The sequence below is a fragment of the Sceloporus undulatus genome, chromosome 2, assembly GCF_019175285.1.
Source record: "Sceloporus undulatus isolate JIND9_A2432 ecotype Alabama chromosome 2, SceUnd_v1.1, whole genome shotgun sequence".
Lineage (NCBI taxonomy): Eukaryota > Metazoa > Chordata > Lepidosauria > Squamata > Phrynosomatidae > Sceloporus > Sceloporus undulatus.
This window is the reverse complement of record NC_056523.1, coordinates 280,200,392-280,210,601: the sequence shown is the minus strand read 5'-3', so window position 1 is coordinate 280,210,601 and position 10,210 is coordinate 280,200,392.

Genomic DNA, 10,210 nt, shown 5'->3' with positions numbered 1-10,210 from the left:
GAACGGGTCCTGTTCTCTGGAGCAGCAGAAAACAAGCTTGCTCCCTCTTCAATATGACATCCCTTCAAATATTTAAACAGGGCTATCATATCACCTCTTAACCTTCTTTTCTCCAGGCTAAACATCCCCAGCTCCCTAAGTCGTTCCTCATATGTCACATGATCTTTCACCCTAATCTTTTAATTCCCTCACATTCCTCTCTTACTTCTCTTGTGATTATTTTTAGATTGTAAGTCCCTTGTAGTACATTGTCATGGAGTTGTTGCTGCTGTTCTTATTACACCATAGCATTTCAGGAGGCTACAACAACCATCACCACCATCACAACCAATTTCCCTCTTCCTCCTTATCCTCCTCCTTGGCTGTAACTGCACTGCAAAAATAATGCTACAGAATTCTGGGAACTGTAGTTTGATGTGGCACCAAACCTCTCTGCCAGAGAAAGGTAAATGTCTCACAAAACTACAGCTCCCAGAATTCTATAGCACTAAGCTATGACAATTAAAGTGTGTCAAACTACATTATTTCAGTAGCGTGAATGCAGCCCTCCTTCATCAGCAGCACATCACAGCACTTTGCCCAGTAATTCTCCATATACTTCTATTTTCAGTTGAAGCTATCTTGAGCATTAGAGGAGCATAATATAATTGTTTTATTTATATATTTTGTTTCTTTCATGATTGAAGAAACTCATTTAACATACACTCCATGTATGAGTCAGTCCTTTTAAGTTCTTAATGCAACCATGGGTGTTGTGTGTGAGGGAGAAGGGAGATTTGCTATTATCTATGAAATATAAGAATCATAGAATCATAGGGCCATCCAGTCTGACATTAAAACCACATGCTTTGCAGAAGTGTGAGCACGGCTGATATATTTGTACCTCCTGGGTGGTGAATCAGTCTTAAGATGGTTTGTGATGTGTAGTTGGCCCTCAACCAAGCAACACATATACAGTCCTCCCTCTGTTTTCACAGTCTTCAGATCCACATCCCTCACTTATGCACGAGGGATGAATGGAGGGAGAATGAATGGGGCACATGCTTGGGGCATACGCCCCCAATGTCCGCACCTATATTCAAGCCAATGGAGCTTGAATATCGGCAAAAGTCAATTTTTGTGAGAGGAGCCAGAATGGATCCCAGGTGAAAAAGGAGAGGCAAATGTATCTGTTTATAGGGATTTATAATGGTTGTGTATAAGCTACAAGAGTAGGGTCAAACTCCTGCTTGGCACCTCAGAGAATGGCTCACTCAAGCACAAAGCAATTCAGAGCCAGTTAGCTTCAAGTCTGGTCCCAAACCACAGTCAAGATTGAGAAATCAAATGTTAGTGTTGACCAATGGAAATCTGGAAGTTGTTAGAATATTCTTCTCTCAGCAGAACTGGATGAAATTTCCAAGCATTGCCCCTTAGGGGAGGATTGTGTAAAACAGACAAAAGATTGCAAAGGCAGGGTTTTTGTTTTTTATTATAAGTCTTTGAATCTTGATTTTTAAAACATGGCATAGCTGGTTCTTCTGAGGGAACCATTGAGCTATAGCATCAGAAAGTCGAGAAGAGAAGAGATACAAGCCTGTTGTGGGCAAAACACAATTTGATTTCAATTGTCAATAAGGCAGAAAAGACCCAACATAACGCAAGTGCTGAATACATGGAGGATACAACACTACTTGATGTACAATCTTTGGGTTGTAATTGAAGCAATTTGGTTTGTACTTGATAGCCATTGTGGGGCTTGACAATATGACTTGATTTGCTGCCTATTTGATTGGGGCAGATCATCATCATCATCATCATCATCATCATCATCATCATCATCATCTGTGAGAGTGAGGCAAACCCCCAATTGCTTTCCTGGGAAACAGAAAATATTCCATTCTATTCCCTCACAAGGCCTATTTGTGGTGAGGCCTCTGAAGGAGCAGTGCCCAATAACTTCAGTGTCTGTCAAGTCAGCTAAAGTCCACAACTTTACAAAGGGAGACTATTTTATTAGTTCCCAGACAAAACTCATGTGTTCTGGAGACTTCATATTTCTAAATTTACAGGGTTTTTTGTTTTTTTTAAATCCTTGCTTCAGTGTCATGATACTGGTAGAGCTAAGTGGCAGAAATAGTCCTGGGCTTCTTGGGAAAGGGCAATGGTGATCACAATGGCAGCTGGCTGAAATTGTTCAAACACAGCTGCTTTTACTGGCATTCTCAGAGCAGAAGTGCACCTGTGAATTGTCAACATTGCCTCTGTATTTCCCCATTAAATTTCTGTACCGACATGTAAATACTTCAGAATCAACTAGGTTAGGAATACATTATGCTGTGCCTTGCTTCCATTCATTTCTCTCACAGTCAGAAATGACCCCGTGCTTGGAATGCTTTGTTTCCTGGCTGCCTGGAAAATGTGACAGTATTCATTTGCTTGCAGGCACAAAAATGACTGATTGTTTCCTCATCGTCAATGTAAAACCAATGGGAAATCTGAAGAGAAGTAATAAGTACCGTAGTATTTCACTGTTTTGGTTTTAAGTGGAGGAAGGTTAATACCAAAGCAAGTAAGGCACATGTGTGTGTGTGTGTGTGGGCACGCGCGCGTGCTCTCTTTCTCTCTCGTACATACACACTCAAATTTCCATTGTCCTGTTAAAAGGCATCAATTTGTACTTAAACCGAAATGTCATGTTTTCCAACCCACAAAATCTGAGCTGTTCTACAGAATTGTCTCGGCAGGTTTAATATTAATTGTTAACAGTAAACATTGTGGGCTTTTCCCTCCCTTTCTTTTTCCCAGAGCATATTTCTGTTGAAAGAGCAAAGTATTACAGTAGACGGGATGTTTTAGGTCATTTATTTTGTTTTTGCTCTGGGTCATTTTACCAAAGCACGTCTGCTCTTTAGTGTTAAAATGAGAACCATTCTTACTCCCCAGATATTACCCAGAAGCACTTGGAGGCTCTTAATGATTAATACCATCACAGTCCAGCCACCAACCTTTCTGGAGCAGATAATGCCAGGCAGCAAAGCACGCTTGACACTTTTAATGTATAATTAAGTAGAAAAAGTCAGCACTCAGTATGCAAATTTTTCAAAATGATAAATGATGCCATCCAGCAGTAGGGATTGATTTGGTGTAAATGAAACTAATTAAGGAAATGTCAAACATAATTAATAAAACAGGTTTAAGCTGCAAAACATTGTCAATTGAATGAATGAGGAGGCATTGGCTCCCATTGTTTCTGCTTTATTTAGGGCTTGTGTTTAGCTTGTACTCTGTTCCTAAATGCACTCTCTCTACCTCACACCCTCCACTACCAATTCCCAGAGAGGGAGAAAATAAATTTGCTTGTCTCTCCACTGACTGCAGAAATTAATTGTAGAAATCTTGTCCCATCCAAGTGTTACATTCACTCACAGGACATTAACATAACTAATTTGAAAGAACCCAAATGACTGCATAATAGAGCACTGTCAGTATGCCTGACAGTCTTTGGTCATACCAAATTAGCTTGGTTTTCTAATTGAAATTTTTTTCCCTGGGACACACATTCATACACACACACACTTTCCCTCATTTCCCCCCCGCCTTCAACTATTCATATTTGATAAGAACAAAGGTTTTATAATTTACAAAAGAGTGCTTGACCTATAATTACTAGGAGGAAATTAGGGGAGGTAGAAAAGTCAGATTTAGTCCTGGTAATGATGCTAGAGACCTTGCCCCCTCTAGGGAGCCTGAAGAATAATGGAATCTTCTATTTTTACGGGCGACCTGTGCACTGGCGCTGACTCTCACTGTGAATCCACTTTACCTTTTAGATCACTTGCTTAACACTAAAAGTGCCAACAGAATCACAGGCCATTATTCCAAATGTCATTCTGTGCCAAAGCCATTTCCAATGCCCTTCCCTCCAAATGAATGAATCAAAGAACATCTGCCAGTTCGGTTATCTCGTCCTTGTAAATCTTCTGTAGGAAGAGTTTAACATAACTTAATTTGTGCTCAGTTTGAGTAAAAGAGGTCACTGGGAAGTCTTTAAAATACAGTGCTAGGATCTTAACTCTTTAAAAGAAAGGGGTTTATGCCTTAATGCTGTTTAATATGGGAAGTAGTATTAGAATGAAATGACTTTTTCTCCCCTTGGCAACAAAGACTTTTTCTATACTAATTCATCCAGCAGAAAAATGGTGCCCTTTTCTTCATGTTGGAGTTTCTGCTTCCAGCAGAGCTTTTAAAGTCAAGTAGTACAGGTACTGGGTGGAATTTTTTGTTTAAAGCTTTCTTTCAATTCAGTTACAATATAGGAAATGGTCTTGATAGAACACTTCCATCTGCTTTCAGGTATATCTGCTCTAAGAGACATCTAACTGTTGAAATTAAGGGACTAAGAAACCCAAAAACAACTCATGACAATTAGATATGGCTTCAGATTGCTAGGAAGATGCAGTATCATGAGCCAAGCTTATAAAGGAAAAACAGCAGCAAACACACACACACACACACACACACACACACACACACACATATCAGGAGCAAATATAAACTACAATTCTCAACTACATGTCAATGGATGTAACTCCAGAAAATAATTTTTCATATTTTATGGACACCAAGTGAAAATGTAAGGCAATAAGAAGAATGTGGGGAGACTGCATATATTTTTCAAAATGCAAACAAACTTTGGGTTCCTGCAAATAAATCAATAGATATATAGAAATGAAACAAATAAAAACCTATCCATAAAGGTATTAGGATTCATTTGTTAGTCTGTTGTGTTAGCAGATATGATAAAGCTATCATTTGAAGTTCACTGAATCTAGTTGACTCTCCATGGGGCATGTAGATTGCTTGCTCACCTTGAATGTGAGGTTTCTGTGTATGAATATTTCAAACACGACTGAATAGATAAACTTATTTACTTATATAAACTGATGAAATTATATATATATATATATATATATATATATATATATATATTACACACACACATACATTTTTTAAAAAATCAGTGATACAATCACATAGAAATCCTTCTCTCCACTGTATGTACAGTATTGAAGGTGTGTCAGTTTCACCTGTACTTTTTAATGGAATTCTGCTGAGTAGCATTGGTTGCTACAATTGCTGAGATACAACATGAAGGATTCTGAGCATATTCTATTTACAGTCCAAGCGTGTGCATGCATTATTAGCTTCCAGGCTCAGTACCAGGTGTTGGTTAATACCTATAAAGCCCTACATGACTTGGGTCCAGCATACTTGAGGGATCGCCTCCTCCCATACAATCCTTCCCGCGCACTCAGGTCCTACTCCAAAGAAAACCAGGCTGGTGGTGACTTCCCAGAGGACCTTTTCAGCTGCCGCTCTGAAAATATGGAATGACTTACCGGAAGAGATCCACCATATTACATCTTCGGAGGCATTTAAAAAGGTGATAAAGAAGCATCTCTCCTGGTGGGCCTTTCCAGACTAACCTCCAGCTGAATTAACCAAATTGATGCATTCACTCCTTCTCCACCTCTCCTGATGGTCTCTTGGAATAATTCGACCTGTGTCAATCCTTAGTTACAAAATTTGTAACTAAGTACGTTGTACTGGGGATATTGTAATGTATCTTGATGTTTATGTGTAATTTTAGCAGAAGGAGGGAGGGTTAAGGGGATTAAGAAAATTTTATTATTGCCTGTATATCTGTTTTATTGGACTGTTGTTACCCGCCTAGATCTCGGAAGGGAGAGGTGGGATATAAATAAATTATTATTATTATTATTATTATTATTATTATTATTATTATTATTATTATATGTGTGAATCAAATGCTAACAGAAGACAGAGAAAAGGCAGAATTACTCAACACCTTCTTTGCCTCAGTCTTCTCAGAAAAGGAAAAGGGTGCTCAACCTGAGGATAATGGAGCAGAGGACAGAATAGGAGAATTTCAGCACAGAATAAGTAAAGAGATAGTAGAGGAATACCTTGTTAATCTAAATGAATTTAAGTCTCCAGGACCAGATGAACTACATCCAAGGGTACTAAAAGAACTGGTAAATGTAATATCGGAGCCATTGGCAATCATATTTGAAAACACCTGGAAAACAGGAGAAATCCCAGCAGACTGGAGGAGGGCAAACGTTGTCCCCATCTTCAAAAAGGGGAAAAAAGAGGATCCCAACAATTATCGTCGTTAATCTGACATCAATACCAGGAAAGATTCTGGAGCAAATCATTAAACAGAGAGTCTGTGAACATCTAGAAGGCAATGCCATAATCACAAAAAGTCAACATGGGTTTCAGAGAAACAAGTCATGCCAGACAAATATTATCTCTTTCTTTGATAAAATTACCAGCTTGGTAGATTAATGGAATGCTGTGAATATAGTATATCTTGATTTCAGTAAGGCCTTTGACAAGGTTTCCATGACATTCTTGCAAACAAGCTTGTAAAATGTGGGCTAGACAAGGTAACTGTTACATGGATTTGTAATTGGTTGACTGGCCGAACCCAAAGGGTGCTCAACAATGGCACCTTTTCATCCTGGAAAGAAGTGACCAGTGGGGTCCCACAGGGCTCTGTTCTGGGTCCAGTGTTATTCAACATCTTTATCAATGACCTGGATGACAGGATTGGGAGCATACTTATCAAATTTGCAGATGACACTAAATTAGGAGGAATAGCTAATACTCCACCTGGAATATTGTGTCCAGTTTTGGGCACCACAATTTAAAAAGGACATTGAGAAACTGGAGTGTGTCCTGAGGAGGGCGACTAAAATGGTGAAAGGTCTGGAAACCATGCCCTATGAGGAACGACTCAGGGAGCTGGGGATGTTTAGCCTGGAGAAGAGAAGATTAAGAGGTGATATGATAGCCCTGTTTAAATATTTGAAAGGATGTCATATTGAGGAGGGAGCAAGCTTGTTTTCTGCTGCTCCAGAGAACAGGACCTGGAACAATGGATGCAAGCTACAGGAAAAGAGATTCCACCTCAACATTAGGAGGAACTTCCTGACAGTAAGGGCTGTTCGACAGTGGAACACACTTCCTCAGAGTGTAGTGGAGTCTCCATCCTTGGAGGTCTTTAAGCAGAGGCTAGATGGCCATCTGCTGGGGATGCTTTGATTTGGATTTCCTGCATGGCAGGGGGTTGGACTGGATGGCCCTTGCGGTCTCTTTCAACTCTATGATTCTATGATTCTGTGAGAAAGAAGTATAGGAAATATAAGATATTTTTTAAAAAGAGGATTAAAATTATAAGCTCATACTATGCAACAGGCAACTGTAAGAGAAAAGGTCAGCCATTCAATTTTCACTAAGTGGTCAAAGGAATCCTATTGCTTTATTTCAGTGATGAGACACAAGCAAAATTTTTCTCCTGGGCTCCAAAGTCAAGTTGACCTTGGTCAGCATGCAGTATTGTGCTGATGAGCTTATTAAGGAAAGAGTAGAACCAAAAAGCAAATGTCTCTTTGACATACTTAGATAGTTTAGGAACATTTTAACTAAAATAGCTGTCCTGCATATGAAGGCAATTTACATGGAGAATCATGTGCTAACGTGAAGCAAATTTGGGGATGGAGGCCTCATCTGCACTGCATAAACAATGCAGTTTGACATCACTTTTAACTTCCATGACTCTATGCTAAGGAATTCTGGCATTTGTACTTTTGTGAGATATTTAGCCTTCTGTGTCAAAAAGCTCTGGTGCCAAGACAAACTACAAATCCCATAATTCCATAGCATTGATTCATGACAGTTAAAGTGATGTCAAACTGTATTATTGCTGCAGTGAGAATGAGACCACAGTTGTATGATCTGGGCAGTGAGATTATAAAGACTGTGAATAGACACATCTTCCCCATTTTTTTTTTTTTTTTTTTTTGCCTTCCAGATGTAATAGACAATACCTACCATCACAAAGAGCCAAAGTTATAGATATCTGAAGAGCACCAGGTTATGAAGGGCTGAAACAATCTTTACTCTTAATCTTCAGTATATTTAATGGTTTAATTTAATTATGTAACTAAAATCACTGATTAACTAGAATCTTACATGTAATCATTCAAAGAAATTCATATGGCTTACTTCCGGGTAACTGTGGCTATTTATTTTGAGATCAAAATCTATGTACACTACATACAGAAATGGCCAGGTAATATTTAAAGACAGAATCTGGCATCAAAATAGATCTAAAATTAATGCTGGATGGCAGGTTGCATGCATTCATCTGACCTCACATATTAATCTGCACAGCATTTCTGGATGAATGTCATGATTTTTTATTTTTTTTAAAAAAATCACATATATTCCTTGAGAAACTTGGAATCTCAAGGTATCATTTGCCATTAACATCTGGCAAGTGTCCAGCACAGAAAATGAAAAGAATGAATTAATTTATCAAGACAGCCATAACATCAATTAAAAATGGCCTATCAGTGGATGCCTATGATGTTAGTTTATACACCTATTTGTCAGGGATTTGTCCCAGTCAACAGAAGTGACAGAAGAACCTTGCTCCTGTCCTCAGATGTCAATAACTGAAAATAATCCATAAATATCTGATACGATGACATAGTGGACATGTCTGAAGAAAAGTATGCAAGGTTACTTTTGAAGATAAATATAATGACATGCTGAAGCCATCAATAAGAATGTATGTTAAATGTAAACATAGTTTTAAGTGTGCACATAATGAATGAGCAGTAGTAAGATGGTGTTCTTTCTTGTGGTATCTGTGGCTCACACATAACGGGTTTCCTGATCCTATGCAGAGTAAGAATGGGATGTATGGGAAGAATCCTGAGCTGATCATTAATTTTTGGCAGAAAGCGTACACTTCCACTGTAATTGTTCTTAATAATAGTCTGCAATGCATCTTCTTTCCATTTTGTCCACTGCAGTATCAGCATTGTTTTAGACCACTTCTTGCAAGACTGTTGGATTTAGTGTTTTCTCATAGTCTTTTGTTATTGTTGCTGTTGCTGATTGCTGATTGCTGTTGCTGATGCATTTTGAATTTCTCCTTGCTAGTTTCCTCTTTCTGTAACCTGCTCTTTCATTCTTGTTGGATCTTCTTTGGATTTTCTTTGCTTTACAGACCATGGCCTTGAAGTTCTTATTTAAGGAGTGAATGTCTTGAAAAGGAAATAATTTTCCAGAAAAGGAACACTTACATTGCTTGGTCAGACTGGAAGGAAAAGCATGTGATGGAGTTTTAATAATAATAATAATAATTTTTATTTATATCCCGCTTTTCCAATTGCATGATCAAGATGGTGTCATCCGACCAAAAGAGATGGCCTGCATAACCTCGCTTGGGGCTGACTTAGGGGCATAATATTTACACATGCCACACCCCCAAGCCAGACAGAAGTATGGCCAGCAATTACATGCCGTCTGGCCTTTCTCCCACTTGGGAGTATGGCGCTTAGATGCCACTTTCCCCAGAGCTGGCTTTTTGGGAGGAATGCCAGTTTTTGGGGATCTTATCTGCTCCTTATTGGGGTGAAATCTGGCTAGATTGGGGCCAGGCATTTGTTTGCCCTGGCCCCAATCCAGCCTAAAAGGGGCAGCTTTAAGCATCCCCTATTTAGCTGTCTGTACCCCCCCCATAGTTAATTTTACACCTCAAACCCAGAAGAAAAAAAAAGAGTACACTGGTCTGAGAACAAGATCTGAAATGTCAGACTTCATGGCTAAAAAACAGCCACTTGACATCTACTACAATTTATCAAAGGCCTCACTTACAAAAGTAACCATGAATTTACACTGCCCTTCCATCTCTCCTCATGAGATGTCTGAAATCAGAAAAGTACAATGCTGTGGACAGGGAAGTGAGGTAAATTGTAGAGAATCATTAAGGATGTGCACATTAGAGGAGTGGATTCATGCCAAAAGCTTTTGCTCACCTTGCAAAGTCCTCAATATGTTCTGCAGAGGCACAAGAAGTCCTGTATGGGTAAATTCACAGATGACATTCCATAGAATAACGGTTAGAGGTGTTTTTCTGGGACCCATGGCATCATTCTACCACTAATAAGTTATGGCTGGCTTCAACATGTCATTATACTTTTTCTTTTTAAACATATAACTTTGCATGGTCCCAGTAAAATCTGGTTCATTTTGGGTGTGACAAATCTTATCCTTGGAGTGTTTAGAAAACAAAGAAGAAAACACTTCAAAATGACCATGTTGACTTCCAGGAAGATTTCAAGCTTGA